The sequence below is a fragment of the Geotrypetes seraphini genome, chromosome 8 (genome assembly GCF_902459505.1).
Source record: "Geotrypetes seraphini chromosome 8, aGeoSer1.1, whole genome shotgun sequence".
NCBI classification, from domain to species: domain Eukaryota; kingdom Metazoa; phylum Chordata; class Amphibia; order Gymnophiona; family Dermophiidae; genus Geotrypetes; species Geotrypetes seraphini.
The window spans coordinates 24540757-24567888 of NC_047091.1; the positions used below are offsets into that span (position 1 = coordinate 24540757).

General features: G+C 44.6%; 1 protein-coding gene and 1 pseudogene across 1 annotated transcript in view; both read left to right on the plus strand.

The window, feature by feature from the left end:
• Positions 1-26496, plus strand: LOC117364856 (annotated as a pseudogene).
• The window catches only part of NFYC (nuclear transcription factor Y subunit gamma), a 76454-nt gene continuing 65244 nt past the window's right edge, over positions 15923-27132 (plus strand). The window contains exon 1 of the mRNA XM_033955125.1: positions 15923-16098. The gene's annotated coding sequence lies outside the window, so the exon portion shown is untranslated. The remainder of the gene's footprint in view (positions 16099-27132) is intronic.

A 27132-nucleotide genomic window follows, 5' to 3' on the forward strand; every position in this document is an offset into this window, starting at 1 on the left:
ATGGAAGGTGGAAGACTTGTTGAGAAATCTGAAGAAGTGCGTCCTGACGTGGTTGTGGAAGGTAGGCTCTCAGATTGATAGTGTCCAAAGTTGCTCCTATGAACTGGAGAGACTGAGATGGAATCAACTGAGATTTGGGAAAGTTTATGTGAAATCCCAAACTTTGTAGAAAAAAAATAGTCTGTTGGGTCGCTGCAATAACCCCTGAAAAAGAGGGAGCTTTGATGAGCCAGTCGTCGAGGTATGGAAATACTTGGAGACCCTGGTTGCGAAGAGCTGCAGCCACCACCACCAGACATTTTGTGAAAACTCTGGGAGAAGAAGCCAACCCGAAGGGGAGAACTCGGTACTGCAGATGAAGGCTTCCTACTTGAAATCGGAGGTACTTGCAAAATGCTGGATGAATAGGGATATGAGTATACGCCTCTTTGAGATCGAGAGAACACATCCAATCCCCGTGATCCATTAAGGAATATAAAGTTGGCAGAGTGAGCATTTGAAATTTCTCTTTGACTAGAAATTTGTTGAGAGCTCTGAGATCCAGGATTGGTCGCAAATCCCCCGTCTTTTTGGGAACTAGGAAATAACGGGAGTAGAATCCCAAGTTCCTTTGGGAAAGAGGAACTTCCTCCACAGCTCGCAGATGAAGCAGAGCCCGAGCTTCTTGAAGAAGAAGGGGAAGATGCGACTGATTGGAAGGACACTCTCTTGGATGGCGATCTGGAGGCACCTGAAGTAACCGAAGAGAGTATCCCTCTCTTAGGATGGTAAGCACCCAGAGATCTGATGTAATGAGCTCCCACTGGTGATAAAATGTGGAAAGACGACCCCCTATGGGGAGGGGAGAATTTGGAAACAGAGAAATTGGAATGCTCATGTTGAGACTGTCAAAAAGACTGAGCAGGTTTGGTGGCAGCAGGAGTCTGAGACTTTTGTTGGCGCTGTTGTTGAGGAGGATGACGAGGAGGAGGCCTGGAAAAAGCAGGAGTCGTTTTCTGAGGATAATGACGTGGAGTCTGTTTGAAACCTCTAGTTGGTGTAGGTTTAGGTTTTGGTCAAATGAGGGAAGCAAAATAGTGTTCATGTTCTGAAAGACGCTTGGTAGCTGCTTCAATAGAGTCATCGAATAATTTGTTTCCCTGACAAGGTAGATTTGCCAATCGATCTTGAAGATTGGGATCCATGTCAACAATACGTAACCATGCTAAACGACGCATGGCTACAGCAAAGGCAGATACTCGAGATGAGAGTTCAAATGCGTCATATGAGGCTTGTAACATGAAGAGTCGTAATTGAGAAAGAGTCTTAAGGATGAGTTTGAATTCTGAAAGTCGAGTGGTGGAGATATCCGGGTAAAAAGATGGTAAAATCTTCAGAAAATGGTTGAAGTAGGATGTAAAAATGTAGCTATAGTTAAGAACTCTATTTGCCATCATAGAGTTCTGGTATAAACGGCGACCAAACTTATCCATGGTACGACCTTCTCTACCTGGAGGAACGGAAGCATAGATTTTAGAAGGATGTGCTTTCTTCAAAGAGGATTCTACTACCAGGGATTGATGAGATAGTTGAGACTTTTCATAACCTTTACATGGAACTGTTCGATAACGGGATTCCAATTTAGATGGAATGGCAGTGATGGAATAAGGAGTCTCCATGTTACGAACAAAGGTTTGTTTAAGAACAGGAGTCATAGGTAATCTGAGGGACTCTTTAGGTGGATGAGGAAGCTCCATATCTGCTAAATATTCAGGAGTATACTTAGAATCTGAATGGAGATCCAGTTTGAGAGCTTGTCCCATATCAAAAATAAATTTGGCAAATGAAATGGATTTGGAATCAGACGCTTCCTCAGGAGACACACTGCGAGATTTAGGAAGAGCTGAATATGAAGGAGAAGCCTCTCTGGAATATGGTGAGAGTGGTTCTGAGTCTAGACGTAGAGTCACAGAAGAAGCTGTACTGTGAGGTGGAGTAAGAGAATGTTTTCTCTTAAGGCTCCTGGATGGAGAAGTACCAGGTGTACGTAGTACCGAATGAGTCGAGGTCTGTGGTGAAGTGTCTCGACGAGGTGGCTTCGACAGTGGAGTCTTCGGTCGAGAAGGACTTTGAGTTGATGCGCGATGGTGTCGAGATCCGTGCTTCGACTTCGAAGAATGAGGCAGAGAAGTCTCGGTATCCAATGCCGAAGACTCCCTTCGAAGCTTGGAAGCAATATGTCTCGAATGTTTCGACCGGTGCTTCGGAGGAGGTGAGTCCGGAGAAGAATCAGATGAAGGAATTCTCTTCGGTGTCCTGGATAGGCCTCGAGATACTGGAAGCTCCGGTTGGGTGACAGGCTGATCCGTCCGAGGCAAGGTCGAGGACGGGACCAATTGAGCCACTAAGGAGGAAATCTGAGTGGTCAGGATAGATTTCAACATGTCCTCCAGCATCGGCACCGAGACAGAAGGTTCTGACCTCGTAGGTGCAGCAGTACGCTCCGAAGAGGGCGACCTCGAAGGTGAGTATTCCCTTATCTTGGAGGTACGCTTGGAAGATGGACGTGCAGAGGATTCTGGTGGCTTCTTGGGTACAGTACCTGAAAGAGAACCAGGAGACTTACCCCCCATGGAAGACTTCACCGATGGCACCGTCTTCGAGGGAACCGAAGCAGGCAAGGTCGAGGCCTTCGAGACCGAAGCTCCAGCCGGAACTTGGGTCGAAGCCTTCGAGACCGTAGTCGTCGATGTCGTCAGAGTCGAAGCCTTCGAGACCGGGGCAGCCGCCGAGGTCGAAGTTGAATCTGAAGGTTGCTCCATGTCTCCGAAAAGTTGAAAAAATTGGGCGCATCGGCGTCGAAAAGTCCGTGGAGTGAGAGTGAAACAACGATGACAATCTTCTGGGGAATGAGTTGGACCCAGGCACTGTAGACAGCGGCAGTGGGGATCGGTGACCGAAATCACACGATTGCACTGACGACAACGTTTGAACCCGGTGAGAGGCCGGGACATAGAAAAAATAAAGTCCGTGTCGAACGGAAGGAGCAATTGGGCCTAGGCCCAAGGCTCACTGGCCGGACAAGAAATAAAAGAAACAATTGAAACTTTGTTTTTTGTTTAAAGAAAAAAGGAGAGCACAGCGATCGAACTTTACTGAACAAAAGAAACAGCCGCGGTGAAGAGAAGGCTAAATTGCTGCAGAGATGTAGAAAAACGTGTCTTCTTGTCTCCGCGGAATTAAACGAACTGAGGATCCTCTCAGGAGATGCGCCCCCTAGTTCGGGCGGGAAGGCACGTGCGCATGCGCGGTGCAGCCCTCAAAAGATCGAGATCTTCAAGCAAGTTTGCTTTCGAGGCTGTCCGCTGCGGGGCTCCGTCGGTGACGTCACCCATGTGTGGGAATATGCTACCTGCTTGTCCTGGGATAATGTTCTTGTACATCACTTAGTTTTTAGCGATTCATACATTTTTTAAAATAAATAATAAATATTCTGGAAGAAAGGCATGATAAAACTACTTAAATACCTTCAAGGCATAATTGCATAGCAGGCAGAACTCTATGAAACAAGTGATCATAAGATGAGGGTGAAAAGGTTCAGGAATAATCTAAGGAAATATTTCTTTACAGAACGAAGACACAACCAACATACCGGAACCTGAGCAATTCTTCAATGGAAATCAAGCAGAAAAATTAACATCCATGGAAGTGAGCCTTGAAGATGTGCGCAGGAAGATAGAAAAACTAAAAACTGACAAATCCCCAGGTCCGGACGGAATCCATCCAAGGGTTCTGAAGGAATTAAAGGAGGAGACAGCAGAACTACTGCAGCAAATTTGCAACCTATCCCTGAAAACAGGAGTGATTCCGGAGGATTGGAAGATAGCCAACGTCACGCCCATCTTTAAAAAGGGATCAAGAGGTGACCCGGGAAACTACAGACCGGTGAGTCTCACCTCGGTTCCGGGGAAAATGGCGGAAGCACTGATAAAAGAAAACATCGATGAACATTTGGAAAGAAACCAACTTCTGAAAACAAGCCAACATGGTTTCTGTAGGGGGAGATCGTGCCTAACTAACTTATTGCACTTCTTCGAAGGAATTAACAAACAGATGGACAGAGGAGACCCCATAGACATCATATACCTGGATTTCCAAAAAGCCTTTGACAAGGTGCCACACGAGCGTCTACTCCGGAAACTGAAGAACCATGGGGTGGACGGAGACGTACATAGATGGATCAGAAACTGGTTGGCGGGTAGGAAACAGAAGGTAGGGGTGAAGGGCCACTACTCGGAATGGAGGAGGGTCACGAGTGGTGTTCCGCAGGGCTCAGGGCTCGGGCCACTGCTATTTAATATATTCATAAATGATCTAGAAACAGGGACGAAGTGTGAGATAATAAAATTTGCAGATGACACCAAACTATTTAGTGGAGCTTGGACTAAAGAGGACTGCGAAGAATTGCAAAGGGACTTGAGCAAACTAGGAGAATGAGCAACGAGATGGCAGATGAAGTTCAACGTTGAGAAATGTAAAGTATTGCATCTGGGAAGCAGAAACCCAAGGTACAACTATACAATGGGAGGGATGTTAGTGAACGAGAGTACCCAAGAAAGGGACTTGGGGGTAATGGTGGACATGACAATGAAGCCGACGGCACAGTGCGCAGCGGCCGCTAAGAGAGCGAATAGAATGCTAGGTATAATCAAGAAGGGTATTACAATCAGGATGAAAGAAGTTATCCTGCCGCTGTATCGGGCGATGGTGCGCCCGCATCTGGAATACTGCGTCCAATATTGGTCGCAGTACCTTAAGAAGGATGGAAAAATTATGTTCTTACCTGTTAATTTTCTTTCCCTTAGACGCAGCAGATGAATCCAGAGACCAATGGGATAGCTCACATCTACCAGCAGGCGGAGATAGACAAACTGATTAACAGGTGGTCCTATTGGCTGGCACTCCTCCTGTCTCATCAGTATAGCTCCTTGCCCAAGCACAAGTAACCAGCAATAGGCATAGCATGTAAAAAAACTTCTTTCCCATAACAAATCTCAAAATGCAATAATACAGAAAACAACCTGCCATACTAACAAACTGCGAAAGTTGCAAAAGAAAAACCGAGAGATAATATCCAGAAAGAGTGGGGCTCTAGATTCATCTGCTGCGTCTAAGGGAAAGAAAATTAACAGGTAAGAACATAATTTTTCCTTCCCTAGCAACAGCAGCAGATGAATCCAGAGACCAATGGGATGTAGCAAAGCAATCCTCAATCTGGGTGGGAAGCAAACGCCGCCTCCGCAACAACCGAAGCACAAAACGCCCCTACCGTATGCGCCCCCACATCCAAGCAGAAATGGGGAGAGAAAGCACGCTCGGAAGACCAATTAGCCGCGAGACAAATCTCCTCCAAGGAAAAAACCTCTGGGCCGAGCCCAAGAAGTAGCCATCGCTCCAGCGGAATGGTCATGAAGTTCTTTCGTCAACCGCTTCCCTGCCAGCAAGCAAGCATAAAGAATGTCCTCCTGGACCCATTGAGCGATGGAGGCTTCGGACGCCACCAAACGTTTGAGGCGTCCCTTGAAGAATGCAAAAAGGAGATATAAACAACTAAAAGTCATAAGAAACCGAGCTCACAGAGAACGCTACGTACATATCAAAAAATGCAGTGAATAAAAGCACTGCTCCCAATTTCCCCTCCCAGGAAGAAGGAAGGAAAAGCGAGCATGACATAAAAGAAAGGATGACACCCCCTTAGAAAGAAATAATGGTACCATCCGAACTGATACCCCATATTTCGGAAATCAGAAATAGGAATCCCCGTTGAACAAGGCCTGCAACATAGAAAATTGCAGAGCTGAAGCCATGGCCACAAGAAACCCCATGTTCAACGGCACAGCCCTTTAGAGTCCCAAAAGACAAGGATGAAATGAAGCCTTCGGTATACTGAGAAGAAGTACGTGAAGATTGTACTCCAAACCAGGCTTTCTAAGAGGCGCATAAATATACCGCACTCTGTTTAGGACCTGAACTACATGAAGCTGAGAAGTAAGCGAAGAGCAATATACCTAGCCCTTGTAACAAGCTAAGAATGGCACTAGAAGCTGAAGGGAATTGAACGCTAAGCCCTCGGCAATACACCTGTGCCAAAAAGGAACTCTGGAGTGGTTCAAACGTTAAGAAGCACCCAAGAAAGGAAAAACCTCCAAAAGGAAGCAGAAGCCACAGGAGAAGACGTCCGTAGCACCTGGATAAGAGAAGAAACAACCTGCTTCGCATAATCCTTACACGTCAGCCAAGATTTTTCAAAAAACTAGGTCGTAATACTAAAGTAGTACAAATATCCATGTTGAACGGACCCTAGGCGAGCAAAGTCCGGCTGTCGAAAGACTCATCAAATCCGCAAAGTAAGGATGCTGCCGCCAATCCAGAGATTCTACAAATACTGTGCCCGGAAAGCGAGCTCGAGGTGGCAAATCCAAGCCGTCATTAGCCAGCGGAAAACACTGAAAAAGAGAAGGCAGAAGCGAGAAAGGAGCCATGCAGCTACCCCCTCTAACTCCCACTCCCTGGGCCCGCCGAAGAAGCTAGGAAGCTTAGAATTGAGAGACGAGGCCATGAGGACTAGGTCAAGCAGATCTCACTTCCATAAAAAGAGCTAGAACGCTTGAGCCACAAATCTCAATATCCAGGATGCAGAAGATTACACTATTACTAACATGCACACTTTCCAGAGCGTACACAGCGCTGTACACTGTAACATACAAGAAATGGGCCATGCTCAGATTCCACAGAGAGAAAGTCTATCCAAACTCTTATCCTGATCCATAAAAGGATCTGCCAACAGAAGACGAAGATGAGAGTCCACCCATTGAAGCAGAACAACTTCACCTGTCAATGAGTACAACACTTACTGCCCAAGCAGTAGAGAAATACCCCCATCCTAATACTGACCAAAAGGACCCTCAGCGGCAATCCGGAAGAATGATCTGAAGTTCCAGAAAGGTAGCCTGACCCTGCTCAAGAGCAGAAGAATGAACAAGTACTGAGTCGCCTCTGAAGACCAGACTCCAGGAGCTGAGGATGGAAGCCACGGAGCCCCCCAACCCGACAGCCCGGGATGGTCGGTAGTCATGAGATAGTCCAGCAAAGACCGAGGCATGCCTTGAAAAGAGAAATCACGCTGAGCCACCAAATCATACAGAGTGATGCAGGAGGAGCATACCAAATAATTGGTGCCCTGAGATACCGGGAACCACCGGAACAAAAGCGACTGCTGTAGCGTAAGAAGGGGAAAGCAAGCCGAAGTCCCCAGTGGAGTCAGCAATATGGATCCCAGAAACTACAGAATCCCATACTCTTGGTCATGGTAAGCGAAGAAGAATGCCAATCTGAGACCGAGACCCCACGCCCAAGTCTCCGGAAAGAAACACATGTCTCTCCTATATGAATAAAAACATCACCCCGATATACCTATAAATAGTACAGGAGAAAAGAGTGCTGTGCAAATTCAAAGATGCATGTGTAAAGAACTGAGGAAAAGATATCACCCTTTTCGTGTCAGTCAAATGGCCTGACTGGAAGTCGTCCGAATCAAGCAGGCAGTCAAGAAGAAATTAGATGAATCGCCTGGTAGCGCCAAAACGGTACCACCGCCCACATCACCTAAAACGTTCATGAAGCCTTGGGTAGGCAAAATGGCATGTGCCAAAACCGAAAGCGCCGCTCCAAGAGAGGCAGGCAAACCAAGTGCCGATTCGGAGTCCATAGAGAAAATGTAAATATACTCCCAGGTTGTCTGCAGAAATGTGTAACCCCGAGAAACTAATTCAGCAGAATGGGATCCAGCCTGCCCAGTGCCCCCTATCTCGGGCACCATGCAGTAAGTGGAACAACGTCCCTTAGTTCCCGAAGAACTACAAGAACCGTCCTGAGGACCAGTAACACTGAAAAGGGAAACACAAAACATAGAGACTCCAAGAACGAACTGGAAAACCTGAGGAGAATGCAAAGATGCAAGCATCCTGAAAAATCTTCACAGCCCTCTGACCTGACATTATAGTGTCTTCTCCCTCATGAGAAAGCCTGAAGAGTTATTGTAAGAAGTCAAGATCCCCTCAGAATGAAGTGCAGAAGGTCAGGGAATGGCAGAATGAGACTGTAGGATCTGCAAGAAGATTCTCCTAGGAAAAATCAAGGTTCACAATGTAAAGAGGAATATACTGGAACCATGAAAACTAACCCCATGCAACATGAGCGAAATATGTATGTCCTTTAAAGTGAATACATATTAGACTCAATCAAGATGCTGCATCTACCGCCCCGTGGAAAACAACAGCATCCTTACAGGTATCAGACAAAGCTCACATCGTTAATGAGAGCTTCAGGGATGAGGCTAACAGCCACATAGTGCGTGATCCTCCGTGGGTTTGATAGAATAGGTAACTGGCTCCTGGTTAAAAGGAGCTGTACAGCCCTTTCTGTCTGGTCGGGGGGCCCGTCTAGCATGTGCCATGAGAAAATGGTGACAGGAGAAACCAGCGTGATAAGCATGGAAATCTGAAGTCCAGGCCCCCTCAGAAATAGAGAAAGAGAGTCCTGGCCGCAGGAATATGCGCAGTGTCATTATGCCCATAGAGACAGCCCGAACTTGGAAACTGCTTGTACTACCTTTAGGCATAAATATCCTGTGCCACTACTAGACACATGCAGCTCAGCACAGAGGCCCAAATAAGGACAGTTACCAATAGACAAAGGCTCAATCTGCAGGGACCCCAAGAGAGACAATGAGATACCTGTGTGAAATACAGGGCACTATCTTACTGCTGATCTCACCGTGCCGTGAGTTGCCGTATGTCGCCCCAGTCTGGAGACAAACCGAGACTGGGTGACCTAGCACAGGTCAGAGTCTCTCTGGTAAACCCCTTGAGTGCTAACCCCATAGTCCGATTAAACAAGCAGCTTCCTTCAAGGGAGTACAGCAGGAACACAGACATAGACATATAAAGCTGCCCAAGCTTGTCCCAAAGCTGGTGAAACACATACAACTTGTCTGAACCGGAAAGGAGAGAAGCCCCGGCATACCCTGACCAAAGTCAGCTGGAAACAAACTACCAGAACGCTGCAGCTCTCCCGCCATCGCCGGAGACCCATGCGCACGCCTGATTCTCGCTGACACGTGGCCGCTGCATCAACGCTCTTAGAAACATAGTCGGATTCGAGCCCCGCAAAATTTACCCTGCCGCGGCTTGCATAGAAAGAAAATCAGACTTGGGGAATAACCAGAAGAACGGCCCACAGCGCCGGAAAAAACATATCCCATCTCATGCGTGCTGCTATAAACCGGCACCTGCACAATCAGCTGCACATGGCTGTGATAAACACTGATGAAAGAGAGCCTCAGAATAAACAGGACTACTGCTGCACTGAAACCCAACAATGAGAACAAGTACGAGCATGAAATCGTATCGCTACTGCTGCGCTGTAACCAACAAGGAAACAAAGCGCGTGCATGCAAAGGGCGGGAAGTCCCGGCTCCCTCCACGGATTTCTAGTCATAAAACTTAGCCTCAATAAAATATCCATGCCTTAAACATACGTTGACCGAACCCACATTACTAAGACTCCCAAACAGAACCTGAAGTTCAACCGACAGTAAAAAACCAGACATACTCACAAGCTAGTTGTTAGGGCCAGTTGAAGCCAGTTTGCAGCAAAAGCATGGCAGAATGTAACAACTGTGGTCTCTTTTTTTTTTTTTTTTTTTTTACAGAGAAGGGAAAGAAGAAAAAAATTGAGACCCAGTCAGACCCTCTAGCAATGGAGGGAGGGTGAGGCAGGGACAAGGGGGGGCCCAAGTTTAACCTCTAAAGCCGGCACCGTTCAGCCGGACATCCCTGTCTCACTGAAGAGCAAATCCCAACAGGAGAAATAGCACTGCCAGCTCACTGAAGAGAAAATCTCAACAGGAGAAACAGAATGGCAGTCTCACTGAAGAGAAATCTCAACAGGAGAAACAGAATGGCAGTCTCACTGAAGAGAAACCTCAACAGGAGAAAATAAAGTTCCAGCCACAGCCAGAATTCAGGAGCTAGTTGAATAGCGACCTTTTCCTGCTGGGAGATAGAGATTACTGATGAGACAGGAGGAGTGCCAGCCAATAGGACCACCTGTTAATCAGTTTCTCTATCTCCGCCTGCTGGTAGATGTGAGCTATCCCATTGGTCTCTGGATTCATCTGCTGCTGTTGCTAGGGAAATGGCATTACTCGAGAGGGTTCAGAGGAGAGCGACACGTCTGATAAAAGGGATGGAAAACCTTTCATACGCTGAGAGATTGGAGAAACTGGGTCTCTTTTCCCTGGAGAAGAGGAGACTTAGAGGGTATATGATAGAGACTTATAAGATCATGAGGGGCATAGAGAGAGTAGAGAGGGACAGATTCTTCAAACTTTCAAAAAATATAAGAATAAGAGGGCATTTGGAAAAACTGAAAGGGGACAGATTCAAAACAAATGCTAGGAAGTTCTTCTTTACCCAGCGTGTGGTGGACACCTGGAATGCGCTTCCAGAGGACGTAATAGGGCAGAGTACGGTATTGGGGTTTAAGAAAGGTTTGGACAATTTCCTGCTGGAAAGGGGGATAGAAGGGTATAAATAGAGGATCACTGCACAGGTCCTGGACCTGTTGGAGCCGCCGCGTAAGCGGGCTGCTGGGCACGATGGACCTCAGGTCTGACCCAGCAGAGGCATTGCTTATGTTCTTAATGGGTGGTGGATGCATAGAATATGGCCTCCAAGTGGAAGCTGTGGCGGCAAGGACTGTATCTGAAGTCAAGACAACATTGGACATGCATTTATTTATTGCACAGAGCATTTCGGAAAGAGAGGACAGGATTGTAGGTGTGGATAAGTCAGATTGGATGGATCAGATACTCTTCCACTGTAGCAAAACATTGAATTGGTCCGTGCAGTCTGTTCAGTATGGTATTTGGGTTGTAACAGCTGCTTTCTGCAGGTTAGGAAAATCACCACTGTTCTGTGCTAGAACCTTTTCATTGCTTTCTTTCCATCTGCCCTCTTTTTTCTTGTTAAGGTATCCACTGTCTAAAGCAAGTTTATTCTTGTTGTCTTCTGGCCCTGAGTGTTAGCAACTTCTCTCTTCAACAGCAGAGAGAATGCAGAAATCACATAGAGAGCCAGATCAATGAGTTTGCCTTAATATCAAGGGTACAAGCTAAGTAGAGTGGAAAGAAACAGTTATGAGGTTTTATTCAGTGGGATTTGGGCTCAGTGAACCTAGAAACTCCTGGCAAGTTTCCAGCTATGGCTGTACAAGTGTTTTTTTATTTCATGAGCTTCTTCAAGCACTGTTTTATTACTGAAATCACTAATGTATGAGCTCAGTCAGTAACCAAAAATTGTAACTATCCTTGAAATGTCCAGTTAGCTCTTTTGTAATCTGCCTAGAAGTGTAAGGTACAGGCAGAATAGAAGTCACTAATGTAATGTAATCTGAAAATCTGCTTGTTCTTTACCAATGCCTGGGCAAAAGTCACTTTCAGCCCTTTCCACCTCAAGGATCCCTAATCTGAATGCTCCTAAAGAGGAGGTTTGCAGTGAGAGATACAAGTATCCTAAACTCCCCTCAAGAAAATATGCAGTTGGGATTTAGCAGGAAGCCAGCTGTTAGAAGCCCTAAAAAAAAGAGATTTGAAGACCTGAATTTGAATATATCCTAGAAGAGAAATAGGAGAGATATGATAGACATGTAAATACTTGAAAGACATTAATATATACCACATAGAACTTCACGGTATTGCGGTATATAAGCTGTTATTATTATTATTATATAAACAAATCTTTTTCAGAAGTGGGGAATTGTTGAAGGACATACAACAAATCTGCAAGGGAGTAAACTTAAGAACACCATCAGGAAACACTCTGGCATGGAAAATTTGAAATGCCCTCACAGTGAAAGTGTTCAGGACAAAAACAGTGCCGCAGAGTATGCCTACCTATCAAAGAAATGGGACAGAAATGACAGGGATGTAACCTGCAAGGAATGGCAAGTACAATTCTAAAGAAAGGCAGAGAAGAGGAACCTGCATGTTATTTAGGGGGACTGAGTAAAAAACATGGAAACAGAGAATAATGAAGGCAGGTAAAGACCATATGGCCTATACAAACCATCTCCCGTTTAGGGCAGGATTACAGCATAGGCAAACTAGGCATGGGCCTAGGGCCCAAATATTTAGAAGGGGTCCTCTCAAATGTGTAAATCAAGGCAGATTTTTGCCCTAGTACTTGTATGCTGCCAGAGAGGAGAATCAGGAGGGAGCAGAGGGTGCAGACCATTGTTGGCCATGGAGAACAGGCTATTATTCTTCCTCACTCCCTGTGTACTGCTTGCTAGACACCAGGGGGAGCCAGAGAGCAAGGCTTCTTACTTGCTCTTTCCTCCTCTGTAGTCTTAATGGTGCAAGGCTCCATTTGTAGGAGCTTTAAAATACTGTATATTTAAATTACGAGGAGCCCAACATACCTGTTTGCCTAGGGCTCAACATAGGGTTAATCCCGGCCTGCTCCTGTCCTCTCCTTTCAAGATCCAATGTACTTGTCCCAAGCTTTCATGAATTCAAATATAGTTTTTGTCTCCCCCACCTCCACTGAGAGGCATTCACCGTCCTTACTGTGAAAAATAATTTTCTCAGGTTACTTCTGAGTCCATCCCCTTCCACCTCATTCCAGAGCTTCCATTCAATTGAAAAAGACTTGCATAATGCGCATTTATGCCAGGGTACTGCATCCTGTTTATTTCTTTTGAAAGGTGCGATCTCCAGAACTGTATAGAAAATTCCAAGGGATCTTTTTACGAAAGCCATGCAAAACTGGCCTTAGCATGCCGCTTATGCGTGTCTTTTCTTTGTGCTAAGACCACTTGTGCTGTGGAAAATGGCTGTCTTTCCCAGTTTCCAAATGACCATGCACTAATTTCACCACTGGTGCACAGCCATTAAAAAAAGTTACCATGTAAGCCCCTATAGGCCCCTATTTTATAGAATAAGGGCCAGTACACTAATCAATTAGCATACGGCAGTGCCTCATGTGCTGATTAGCGCTGCCACACCCACTCTCCACCCCCTTTCTGAAAATTAGAGAATATTTTTTTCCTGTGCAGTGTATGCACAAATAGGCAAATTTACTACAGGACATCAGCACACATCCCATGGTAAGCCTTTTTAATGTATGGTAAACATACGCTAGCAGTTGCAGTTTATTACAAGGACCCCTAATTGATGTCTCTCCAGAATCTTATACAGGGGCATTATCATCTACTTTTTCCTGCAAGCGATACCTCTCCCTATGTGCCCAAGGAAACCTAAAAGTGTGATAGCAAGCGATATTGCCCCAACATATCAAAAACGAAAAAGATATCTTTTCTTTTAAAAAATCCTTGAAAACACACCTTTTTAAAGATGCTTTTAACATTTAAACTTTCTTGATTTTATGATATTTCTTTTTAATAATTACCCTGTTTCCTTTTGTTTTTTCCCTTATTTGTTTTTCTTGATATAACAGATGTATCTTTTTACCCTCCTCCCCTCCCAACTAATGTCTGTCTTGTCTTAATCTTAATGTTTATGTATTTTGTATTTATTTTTAATTCTATCCTATTTTATAATTATGTACATCGCTTTGTAAACAGATTCAGCGATTCATCAAATATTTAATAAACCTTGAAACCTTGAATACTACACAAATTCTTTGCAGAAAGCCCGATCTCAGTTTACCCCTGAGCACTGCGACTGTTTCTCTTTCCAGATTAATGGATTCATATGTCTCCTCCAGATCTTGCCTCAGATGAGTTCCAGGCAGAATCTCTAGATTCAACTTTAATGTGATGGGAAAACAATTCTGATGTGCGGAGGCAGCAGCAGCAGAGGATCCAATCTGTGCACAAAAGGGCGGTTTGCGCTCGATCTGGCGAATGGTTTCTGGTTCATTAATCTTTATATACCGCTTTTAACAAACAGCTGCAAACTGGTTTATAAAAAATAAATCAGAAAATAGAAAGGAACTACAATTTATATATAGGAAAGTCATAATATAATCTGGTCGATCTGCGTTTTATCCAGCCCTGTCCTGTGCCAGATTTTCTGCAGAAAGACACTGAGGTGACACTGTACATATTCAAGATTGTGGAGATAGCAGATAGAAATAAAACCATAGGAATAAAGGTGAGACCTTTTTTTATTGGATTAATTTAGGGCTCCTAATCACTCTGAAGCCTTGGAGCGTTTGCTGCACTGCAGCCACTACAGCTGCTTTGTAATAAAAAGTAAATTATTTGATTAGCTTTTGAAGACTAATTAAAGTACATTTATATGAAATGCACAGTCCCTGGAAGTCTGATATTTATGTAGAGTTTTGAAATTTAGAAAATGTAATAGCATTTTTTTGTTAACATATGTTAAGTGGAGTATGTAATTACAGCATTCCCCCGGTCATTCGCGGTATTTTCTGACCGTGAACCGCTGACCAGGAGAGGACAGCTGGAGAGGCAGGAAATCACTCACTCACTGTATGCTCTGACCGCCTCTTCCTGCACTAAAGTTGGGCCTTACCAATCAGGAGCTTCTTTGACACACAGCTCCTGATTGGTGAGGCCCAACTTTTGTGCAGGAAGAGGCGGTCAAGCATACAGTGAGTGATTTCCTTCATTCGCCGCGCTCCGGCTGCTCTCTCCTGCCTCTCCCGCTGCCCTCTCCAATCTCCCCCATGAAAAACCGTATTCACGTTTTTTCAAGATTCGCGGGGGTTCCTCAAACAGAACCCTCACGAATATCGGGGGAGTACTGTATTATACTCCCCTTTTATGTATCACTGGCTGTGGCAGTAAAAGCTCCGACGCCCATAGAATTCCATAATAAAAGGGGGCCCAAATGTGTGATTTTATTTAAAGCTTCAGTACCGCTAGCATTTGAAGTCAATTCGGAGTGGTTTACATGAGTAGCTTTGATGGGCACCTAAGCATTAACTCCAGGAATGATGGTGGAATGCCTGAGCTACACTTTAGGACAAGGGTCCCCAAAGTCCCTCCTTGAGGGCTGCAATCCAGTCAGGTTTTCAGGATTTCCCCAATGAATATGCATTGAAAGCAGTGCATGCACACAGATCTCATGCATATTCATTGGGGAAATCCTGAAAATCCGACTGGATTGTGGCCCTCAAGGAGGGACTTTGGGGACCCCTGCTTTAGGAACTCGATAGGCCAGGAGATATGATAAAGTAGCTTTGGAATGTACGCAGCAGCACCCACGGCGCTGGTGTCCCTCCCCCGTCCCCACTGCCATGAGCGCCCACCCCTTTCCCTGGACCTTTTTAAGTTCGGCGCGGGCAGCCACCAACTCGCTGCTCGCTCTCTCTGGGTGCAGGTCCTGGAAGTGAGGCTGAAGTTAAAGGGAGGGGAGAGGGGCCCAGGGCAGACACACCCTGGAATGGATGTTTTAATGCAGTGGTTCTCAACCCTGTCCTGGGGACCCCCCCAGCCAGTTGGGTTTTCAAGATATCCCTAATGAATAGGCATGAGAGAGATTTGCATATAATGGAAGTGACAGGTATGCAAATCTCTCTCATGCCTATTCATTAGGGATATCTTGAAAACCCGACTGGCTGAGGGGTCCCCAGGACAGGGCTGAGAACCTCTGTTTTAAGCAGATTGCAAATATGAATTTGAACAAATAGATAAACTAAGCTGCTTTATCCAACCATTCAACAATCAAATCGATCTCTTCTCCTCAGGAAGTTTGTTTCGACTCTCGCGAGATGAGCGCCTCGCTCTCGGATGGCGCGCTCCCGCCCTTTCCCGCCAGCGTCGCGAGAGCCAGCCGCCCCTCGCGCCTGCGCACTACTGCGCTCCTCGCTCGGACAAGCGGCCGAGGGGGGGAGGGGGAGGGGAATGGGGAGCCGCCATCTTGTGTTCCGGCTCGGCTCCCCTCAGCCTGTCACAAGGGGCCCCGAGAGAAGACGGGCGGCGGCAGGAGCGCCCCGCGCAGAGCCGGGCTTCGGGCGGTGACCGGTGCGAGGTCGGCGGCGTGAGGAGGAGGAGGACGAGCCGGTGAGTGTCCGGGGAGGCGCGGCCGTTTCCCGCCGCTTCGCGCGCCTGTCCTGGGGCTCGAGCCCCCCGCCGCCGCCGCCGCCCGGTGGGTCGCGCGCTCCTCCGCCTCTGATTGGTGGAGGCGCCCGCGCTGCCGGGCCTGATTGGTCGCTGACGAGAGCGGCGGGAAGCTCGCGCGCCATTGGCCGCGCCGGGGCGTCCGGGAGGGGGAGGGGAGTCCGCGGGGACTGGGCCGAGGGGGGAGCAGCCAATGTCTGGCTTCCTTTGACCCTAGACGAGAGTTCGTAGGCGCAAGACGCAGTTGCAAAGTGGACAAAAGAGGAGAGAACGGGCCCTGCCACTGGGGGAAGCCAGGGCTAGAACGCAATGTGGGGGGTCTTTAATGGTGCTGCTCTTTGGGGTTCTGGAAGCCGCATGGAATGTTGCTACGCTTTGGGGTTCTGCAATCTGCATGGAATGTTGCTACGCTTAGGGGGATTTTGCATGGAATGCTGCACTTTGGGGTTCCGCATGGAATGTTGCTGCTCTTTGGAGTTCTGGAATTCACATGGAATGTTGCTATGCTTTGGGGGTTCTGCATGGAATGTTATTACGCTTTGGGGGTTCCGCATTGAATGTTGCTGCTCTGTTCTGGAATCCGCATGGAATGTTTCTATGCTTTGGAGGTTCCGCATGTAATGTTGCTTCTCTTTGGGGTTCTGCAATCTGCATGGAATGTTGCTACACTTAGGGGGATTTTGCATGTAATGTTGCTGCGCTTTGGGGGTTCTGCATGGAATGTTGCTGCGCTTTGGGGGTTCTGCATGGAATGTTGCTTCTCTTTGGGGTTCTGCAATCTGCATGGAATGTTGCTACGCTTTGGGGGTTCCGCATGGAATGTTGCTGCTCTTTGGGGTTCTGCAATCTGCATGGAATGTTGCTATGCTTTGGGGGTTCCACATGGAATGTTATTACGCTTTGGGGTTCCGCATGGAATGTTGCTTTTCTTTGGGGTTCCGCATGGAATGTTGCTTTTCTTTGGGGTTCTGGAATCCGCATGGAATGTTGCTACGCTTTGGGGGTTCCATATGGAATGTTATTACGCTTTGGGGGTTCCGCATGGAATGTTATTATGCTTTGGGGGTTCAGCATGGAATGTTGCTGCTCTTTGAGGTTCTGGAATCCGCATGGAATGTTGCTACGCTTTGGGGGTTCTGCATGGAATGTTGCTAATCTTTGAGGGTTCTTTCAGGTACTTGTGACCTGGATTGGCCACTCTGGAAACAGGAGACAGGGCTAGATGGACCATTGGTCTGACCCAGTCTGGCCATTCTTAAGTTCTTGAACTGCATCTATGACCACAGCTGAGTTCAGTCCAGTTCTGCAACAAGGTGTCTTTGGGAAATGGGAGATAGTGGAGAGGGATTCATAACCTGAAGGTAGACTGAGGAGAGTGTGCATCTCGGTTCCAATGGTCTCCCAGTTTTTGACTTGGAACCCTAAACCTGCAACTGTTAGTGTTACCTCCTTGATGTCGTGCCTCCCCCTCCGTCCTGTGCTGCAAAGCAGAGAATAGCAGCTGTGAGGGTCCCCAGACTGGCAGAGGTTACATAAGGACAAGAGAGATCAAAAGAGCAGAGATGAAATGAAGACTATATTTACAGTATTTCCTTATTTCCAATAGCTTGAGAATGAAATGTTAATACTGTTTGGGTTTCTGCCAGGTACTTGTAACCTGGAAAAGGTTTTATTGGAAACAGAAAACTGGGCTACATGGACCATTGGTCTGACCCACTATGGCTATTCTTACGGGCCATGTTTCACTTATTGCTGCTCCACATCCAAAATCAGTTTAAAAAAAACATTTGAAATATATGTGGCAGTCTCTCATGTTATTAACTCCATACTCTAATAAAGTGAATGCCCTGTTGGTAATTCCCAGTCATAATGTGGTATCCAGGCTATTTCACTTTATTTCCTCTCAGTTTGGCAAAAAAGATGACTGAGGGAAAATATGATTAAAGTTTATAAAGTCCTGTGCGGTGTAGAACAGGTGCAAGTGGATTTTTTTTTTTTTTTAACGCCATCTAAAATTGCAAAGACTAGGGAACTCCCGGTGAAGCTACAGAGAAATACTTTTAAAACCAATAGGAGGAAATATTTTTTCACTCAGAAAATAGTTAAGCTCTCTAAAGCGTTGCCAGAGCGTGTGGTAAGAGCAGTTAATGTAGCTGGTTTTAAAAAAAGGTTTGGACAAGTTCCTGGAGGATAAGCCTAGGACCGCTATTGAGACAAACATGGGGGAAGCCACTGCTTGCCCTGGATCGGTAGAATGGAATGCTGCGAAGTACTTGTGCCCTGGATTGGCCACCGTGAAGACGGGACACTGGGCTAGATGGATCATTGGTCTGACCCAGTAAGGCTGTTTGTATGAAATTTGGGGTTCAGAAAGAAGGAAGCTGTCCTTCAAATCTTCAGGTTCCACAGGATGTTCTGAAATCAAGAATTATATGAGTTGGTGCACAAAGGTGTTGGAAAATCAGGCTGCCTTCAGTGAACAATTAAACTACCAGAAATAGACCATCTTATATACCTGCTTTTGTTCTTATACATGTCTTCTAGGCACCTCTTGCTCACCATCGTCAGAGGACACTGGGTTACATGAATTTAGTTTAATGTTTGATATTATACCCCCATCCCCATGTGAAGGCAAGTAGTATAGCTGTGCTATTAATTCACTTAGAGAGTCTCATTTCTAAATGAAAGCAAGAATGTGCAAGACCCCGAGGTACTATGGACCTGCTTATTTTCATGTTGGAATGAATTATTTCAGCTGTTTTAAGCAAAATTGTGTACAGTAGATAATTTAAATATGGGTTTAATTAGTGTTGATACCAAAAAGCAAATTTTAAATACTTTTTATGCATTTTTTAAAAAGTCTTTGAGTACCTTTTGCTATGCAAGTGTGGATTATGTTCTTAAAATTCAAAAAGTAATATTTAAAAAAACCTGCTCCCTTGGAAGCTGTTTTATTTTGCATACACTCCCCCTGTTTATCTGCACAGAAGCAGAAACGCGTTCTTTGTTCCAATTCAAACGAATACACTGTCGGCTCTGCTATGCAGATTTTAGTTGAAATAAGAGGGGTCTTTAACTGCTTGTAGAATTAGGTGGCATTTGCCCATTTTGTGACTAGGAGTTCTACAAGAAGATATCCAGGTCGCAAAAGAAGGGCAAGATACGGGTTTCCAAAAACACCATACAAAACAAACTTGAGGAATAAACCAAGTGGGCTGACATAAAAGTTTTTTAATTAAAAACTTTGAATGAATTTTAAGGAGGTGAAATGTCAAGATTGCTTTAGATTCAACATCCTCCCCCACACACACACACATGGCAAGTGGTATGGTGATACGTAAGGCTCTCTGGCAGAGAGTATTTCTGTAATCATATACTCTCTAGATCAGTATTCTCAAACTCAAACCCCTTGCAGGGCCGCATTTTGGATTTGTAGGTACTTGGAGGGCTTCAGAAAAAATAGTTAATATCTTATTAAAGAAATAATAATTTTGCATGACGTAAAACTATTTTGGCTAAGTCTTAATAATAATATTGTAATTTATAGCTAAAGAGACATATGATCAAGAAACTATTTTATTTTACTTTTGTGATTATGATAAACATACCGAGGGCCTCAAAATAGCATCTGGCGGGTTGCATGTGGCCCCCGGGCCGCGAGTTTGAGACCACTGCTCTAGATAATTTTAACCACAGAGAAAAACTCAGTATCACATGTCTCAACAAATAGTTCATATATTAACAGTCAAATTATAACTTGATCCTAGATAATTGATCATATAACACCTTCCTACCAACTTCTACATTGGCTACCGATAGAGGCATGCATGAAGTTTAAGTTCAGATGCTTTTGCTTTAAGGCACTATTCGGTTTAGCCCCTAAATATATAACTGACCTCTTCTCTTTCTCAAACAACAGACATAAGAGAAGCTCACACTCGAATTTTGTTTCCCCGCCGGTTAAAGGATGTAAATTTTAAAAACACCATCAACATCTTCTCTCACATCAAGCGGCATTATGGGGCAAAGATCTGGAACAATTGCTCACGCCTACTAATGGGGAATTTAGGAAACACCTGAAGTATTTAGGCAACTAACCTGTACAATCCTACTCCACAATAACTGATCTCTATCGCTGTTAATAACTAGCTTCTAACCTTGTTAATTCTAATTAATTTGTAACATCTTTTAACTATTGTAAACCGCATAGAACTTCACGGTCCTGCAGTATATAAACTTATTATTATTATTATTATTATAATTCAAACACCTCTTCTACGTCAATGAAAATTTGTTTAAAGCAATCCATCTACAAATAAAAAAAATATGTAAAACTTATGTTTACTATTCTAAATTGAACATTATCTATTTATCTTTAAATGAACACCTAAAATTTGTGCCCGTTTCAGGCCAATAAATTCCTGACAAAGAAAAAAAAAAAATATATGGAAGAGTAAACAGCAAAACACGCCACTTTCCCCAAGCTCTGCCCCCCCCCCAAAAAAAAAAAAAACAAACAAAAAAACCCAACCTCTTTTATTCTGGACAATCATGTTCCATTCAGTCAAGCAAATTAACACACTGGAACAAGAAGGTAACTCACGGCATAAAGAACGATATGTGGAGGAAGCGGGAGAATAGGCTATCACAAAGGCTTCAGCATTTATTGCACTCCTCCCTTCCCCACCTCATGTCTCTCTCCTCTCCCCCCCCCAATAAACTCTATTCCCCAAGATACCTGTGTATATTTGCCTCTATGTTCCTGCTCTACGCTAGTTGAATCCAGTTCTGAGAGCTGCCACAGCCATATTGTTCTCGTACAAGGTAATGGTCACTGTTTTGCCACATTTTCATGCACAAAAACATAAGAATGTTAAACACTTCCTTTATTTGTTAAAATTAGTCTAGAAAAGAGAACTTTTCTGCCACTTCATCTGGTCGTTTATACTCTACAATTTAAATGCAGAGGTTACCTTCTAGGCTTTTCGAATGTCTCCAGTGAGTGTCTGGTTTTCTGAGTTAGCACCAAATAGCCCATAACACAAAGCTGAACTGAGGAGGGAGGGCAAACTAAAGCATCAAACAGTATTTGATCATTATTTTTTTAAATTCAAGAATAAGGATAAAAAAGGAGGTTGAAATAACCCGTGGAGGGGCATAATAAAAAGAAACGTCTAAGTCCGTTTTGGGCTTAAGTCGCCCAAAGATGGACATGGAAAAGGTCTATTTTCGAAAAATACGTCCAACATATTTTTTCAAATATCGTTTAAATACGTTCAGCCGTCTGATCATCCAGACCGCTAAGTTGTCCATCTTTATACCCTATTTTCGTCTATAAATTCGTCCAAGTCACAAACACCTAGAAAAAGACCTTTTGGGCACGGGAGGGGCCAGAAAAGTGATGGATTGGACACCCAGACATGGCACCAAAGTAGTGGGGTACCTTACAGGGCACTGCTGTAAACATCACAAAAAGAGTCCCACATAAACATCTCAATGCAGCTCCCTTATAGGTCATGGTGAGCCCCCCAAAACACCCCTAGAATCTACTAGACCCACCTATCTTCCACCCCAATAGCCCTTATGCCTGCAGGAGCCACGTATATGACAGTACAAAAGGGTTAGGGTTTTTTAGGGTGGTGCACATTTTTCACCATGAGTGCTTATGGGCCTGGATCCTCCTCCATGGTTCACTAACCCACCCACAAAACCACTTAAGCCCCTTCTGTGCAGCTCTACTAGGCTTTCCTATGCCAGGCTTCCAGGTGCTGACGTTCTGGAGGCAGATATGTAAAGTTGTTATTAAGATTTTTATGGGGTTGGAGGGGCAGTGTGTGTGGGTCTGTACTTTGTGTCTGCGGTGCTTATCTGGTCACTTTGAAATACCTTCTTGTGACTTAGACCTGGTTTTAGATGGCCTAAGTCACAAAGTCCAGGTTCCGTCTAGGCAGTGTTGTAAAATTTTCGATTATACATGCAGTATGACTGAGTCTAGGACGGCCCATGTATCGCCCGCGATACTCCTCCTGACACGCCCCTTTTAGGTCTGGTCGTTCAGCACTGTGAAGGCCTAGGTGGTTTTTAAATACATCTAAAACTCGGTTCGATTATCGGCACTTGGACCACTTGTCTTTTAGATCGTCCAAGTGCCGATTTAGGCTGTTTTTTAGACGTTTTAGACAATTATGAGCCCCTTAATACCTAAATTATAAATTATACAAATCTAAAGGAAGAACTACAAGAAATTCTAATAAAAATGAACAGACACAAAAAAACCTAGGGGAGGAGTAAATAATACAAAGAAAGATGGTATCACTGAATCGTTTTGTGTGTGGCAGATTTTATGTTGAGACATGGCGGATGTTATGGATGGCGAACAATAATAGGAAGATATACAATAATATTCTGTGAACAATTATCAATCAGTTTACTACTAAATTTCACAGTCTTTGACTTTTTATATTCATTTATATTTTATCCTTGTCTTAGATGTATATCTAAAATAATTACGGTGATGTGCTCAGACCTGTAACCCAATAAATAGTGAAGCCACTACCATGAGTTTAACAAGGGGACCATCATTGCAACCATGTTATGGATGGGCCATTTGGCTTTTATCTGCCGTCATATCTCTGTTTCTATGATATCAAGTGTATGCAAGATAACAGCGGTCTCAAACACGCGGCCCACGGGCCGCATGTGGCTCTCCAGGTTTTATTTGCAGTCTGGAGGCATCATTCTCTTCCTTTTGGAGCAGCAGCCGGCTCGTTCATTCAAAGCCGCGGGTTGGCGGCTCCTTGCGCTATCCACTCCTGCATCGGAAGCCTCTCTGATGTCACAACATCAGAGAGGCTTCAGACGCAGGCACGGATCTCGCAAGGAGCCGCCACCCGCAGCTTTGAACGAACGAGGGGGGGGGGCGGTCCACTATTCTCCCTAGAGTGCAGCTCGCGGCTCGTCTAGAGAAGTGGTGCCCAACCTGCTTCCCTTCCCTTCTCACTGCTGCCATCGGGGATCAGGCCGGCACCGTGTTCTTTGATCTTCCTGTTTCTCTTTCCTGCAGGGCCGACCAACTCTGGCGGCCCGACGTCAATTCTGTCGTCGAGAGGACGTTCTGACTAGCCAATCGCTGCCTGGCTGCCCGGAACGTCCTTTCCGACGTTAGAATTGACGTCGGGCAGCGAGAGTTGGTCGGCCCCGTGCAGAAGAGAAGCAGGGAGATCTCGGCCTGTTCTCAATAGTGGCAGCGGCAGCAGCCTATTCCGCGGCGGCGGTGGCATGGGGGAGGGCAGGAAGGAAGAAAGAAGGTGGGGTGGGGACAGGGAGCCAGAAAAAAAAAGCAAAAAATGGGGCACGGAGGAAGGAAGGAAGAAAGAAAGAAGGAGGGGGGACAGGGAACCAGAAACAAAGCAAAAAATGGGGCACAAAATCAGAGAAAGACAGACATAGAGAAAAAAAGAAAAAGTTGGGGGAGGGAATGAGGTCTGGAGGAGAGGAAGCATATAGGAGGCTGAAAGAAGGGAAGAAGTATTGGATGCACAGTCAGAAGAATAAAGTGCAACCAGAGACTGATGAAATTACCAAACAAAGGTAGGAAAATGATTTTATTTTCAATTTAGTGATTGAAATGTGCCAGTTTTGAGAAAGAAAAGATATTGAACTTTAAATGTGAGTGCTGCAGAAAAAAATAGAGTATTTGGAGGGCCGCAGAAAAAATAGTTAATGTCTTATTAAAGAAATGACAATTTTGCATGAGGTAAAACTCTTTATAGTTTATAAAACTTTCCTTTAACAGTTAAAGGAAAGTTTTATAAACTATAAAGAGTTTTACCTCATGCAAAATTGTCATTTCTTTAATAAGACATTAACTATTTTTTCTGCGGCCCTCCAAGTACCTACAAATCCAAAATGTGGCCCCGCAAAGGGTTTGAGTTTGAGACCACTGCAAGATAAGTTGCTTGGAGGAGAAAGGAATTACCTTGAGCACAGATGAAAACTGTAAAGGCTACTTCTTGACAGAAAATAAAAAAATCTACATGGACCACCATATTGTTAAGACAATCAATTAAAATAGGTGGCATTTTCTGATAGATCTTGCACACCCAATGATGCCACTATGGATGGAATTAGCAATCTTTCAGGGGCTCCACAGGTCAAATCAACAAGCTGAAAACAGATCTAGAAAGTGGTCCCCTAACATTCCAGTAGGTAGACAGGAAGGTAGCTGACAGACTAGGCCTCCATTGTGAGTTCCAAGCTATATTCACATGCCCTAATAATGCCACTGGGGGCAAGGATAGTGGCGATCTTGGCACTCCACAGGCCAAAATGGCAAGCTGAGGCAGTAGAACAGATCCTGAAAGTGGTACCCCAATGTTCCAGCAAGTAGACAGACTTGTTTAAAAAAAACAAAACACCTCTCGTGAAGAGAGGCTAAATCGGTTAGTGCTGTTCAGCTTGGTGAAGATGAGAGAGGGAACATGATTGAAGTTTAAAGTTAAATAGGGAACACTTGTTTAACCTATCAACACAAAAATAAAAAGACATTCCATGGAGCTAATGACCAGCAGAGTAAAAGCAAATCTCCCCTCACCACTGCACATAATTAAGTTGTGGACTCTGTTGCCAGAGGATATGGTCTTGCACTCAACAGAACAAGATTCAAAAGAGGTTTGGATACGTACATGGAGGTAAAAGGCCATAAGAATTATGCTATGCTCAATAGACCTCACTGACCTGGCCTAGTCTTTGTCATAATCTTAACTTCTTTCTTAGAAGTATTAGAACTGTCATTAGATATCAAATGGTCCTTAAGTTTGTATTTCTGATAATTAGGCATTTTAAGGCCTTCAAGATTAAATTCTTACTATAAAGTGAATAATATGTATTTTTCTTTCCACATATTCAAGGTGGGCATATTACTATTGGGTGGACTGGATTGGCCATTTTAATTTTAGTCGGCCCATAGGTCAAAGACCAGTGCCCTAACTGATACTAGGCTTACCTGCGTACGTTCTGGCTCAGCAGGAACTTGTCTAACTTTGTCTTGAATCCCTGGAGGGTATTTTCCCCTATAACAGCCTCCGGAAGAGCGTTCCAGTTTCCTACCACTCTTTGGGTGAAGAAGAACTTCCTTACGTTTATACGGAATTTATCCCCTTTTAACTTTAGAGAGTGCCCTCTCGTTCTCTCTACCTTGGAGAGGGTGAACAGCCTGTCTTTATCTATTAAGTCTATTCCCTTCATTATCTTGAATGTTTCGATCATGTCCACGCTCAGTCTCCTCTTTTCAAGGGAGAAGCCCAGTTTCTCTAATCTCTCACTGTACGCAACTCCTCCAGCCCCTTAACCATTTTAGTCGCTCTTCTCTTCCACATGATGGAAAATGTGAGTCCACCAACCCCTCCCCCCAAACCCTATTGTACTGCCATATAGATGGCACCTTCAGCCATAAGGACTATTGGGGTTGTAGACAGGTGGATATAGTAGGTTTGGGGGGGGGGGGGCTCACCATGGCCTGCAAGGGAGTTGTGGTGAGATGTTTGTGGCACCCTTTTTGTGAAGTTCACAGCAGTGCCTTGTAAGGTGCCCCACTACTCTGTTGCCATGTCTGGGTGTCCAGTCCATCACTTTGCTGGCCCCTCCCGCGTTCAAAAGGATTGTTCTGGGCGTTTGGGACTTGGATGATTTTTTTAATGAGAATGTAGTATAAAGATAGATGTACTAGTAGTATGGACGCTCAAAAAGCTGGACTTAGATGGTTTGATAAGGGAATCTGAGTTTCCAAGCCAGCACCCTACTAGGAAGGAACAGCAGTCATCAAGGGTGAATTTAAAGAGCTGAAGTTGAGAGATTTCCTGGGAAAATATCTTGTGTTTTTCTTTTACCCTCTTGACTTCACATTTGTGTGTCCAACGGAGCTTATCGCCTTCAGTGACAGGATTGAAGAATTCAACACTATAAACACTGAAGTAGTGGAATGTTTGGTGGATTCACAGTTTACATACCTAGCCACAAAAGCAAGGGGGACTTGGGCCAATGCAGATTCCAATTCTTTCAGATTTAACACATCAGATATCAAAAGATTATGGAGTATACTTGGAAGACCAAGGGCATGCACTCGGAGGCCTTTTCATTACTGACGATAAAGGAGTTCTTTGGCAAATTACAATGAACAATCTTCTTGTGGGCCGCTCGGTAGACAAAATTCTCCGTGTAGTCCAGGCGTTCCAGTACACTGACAAACATAGAGAAGTTTGCTCTATAGGTTGGAAACCTGGCAGTGAAACAATAATACCAGATCCAGCTGGAAAACTGAAATATTTTGGCAAACAAAACTGAAAATAATAATAATAATAATTTATTTCTTATATACCGCTATACCGTGAAGTTCGAAGCAGTTTACAATAAAGATACATTTGACAGTACATGGGATAGAAACGGTTTACAATAAAGATACATTTAGTCAGTACATGGGATGCAAGTGGTTTACATTAAAGATTCATTTTGTCAGTACATGGGATACAAGTGGGTTACAGTAAAGATATATTTTGTCAGTACATGGGATACAAGTGGATTACAGTAAAGATATATTTTGTCAGTACATGGGATACAAGTGGATTACAGTAACGATATATTTTGTCAGTACATGGGATGCAAGTGGGTTACAATACAAGTGGTTTACTATCAAGGTGCATTTTGTCAGTGTAAGGGAAACAGATGGGTTACCATAAAGATACATTTAGTCAGTACATGGGTTACAATAAAGATACGTTTTGTCAGTACATGGGGTGCAGGTGGGTTACAATAAAGATACATTATGTCAGTGCATGAGATTCAAGGTGGAAAGTATAATTAGTTTCGGGCCTTGGAATTAGGGGGCGAGGTGGAAGGGTCATGGCGAGGAAGAGTTGGGTATGGGAATTTAGAATTTGTTAAACAGTCGAGTTTTCAGGGATTTTCTAAAGTCTGCGTATG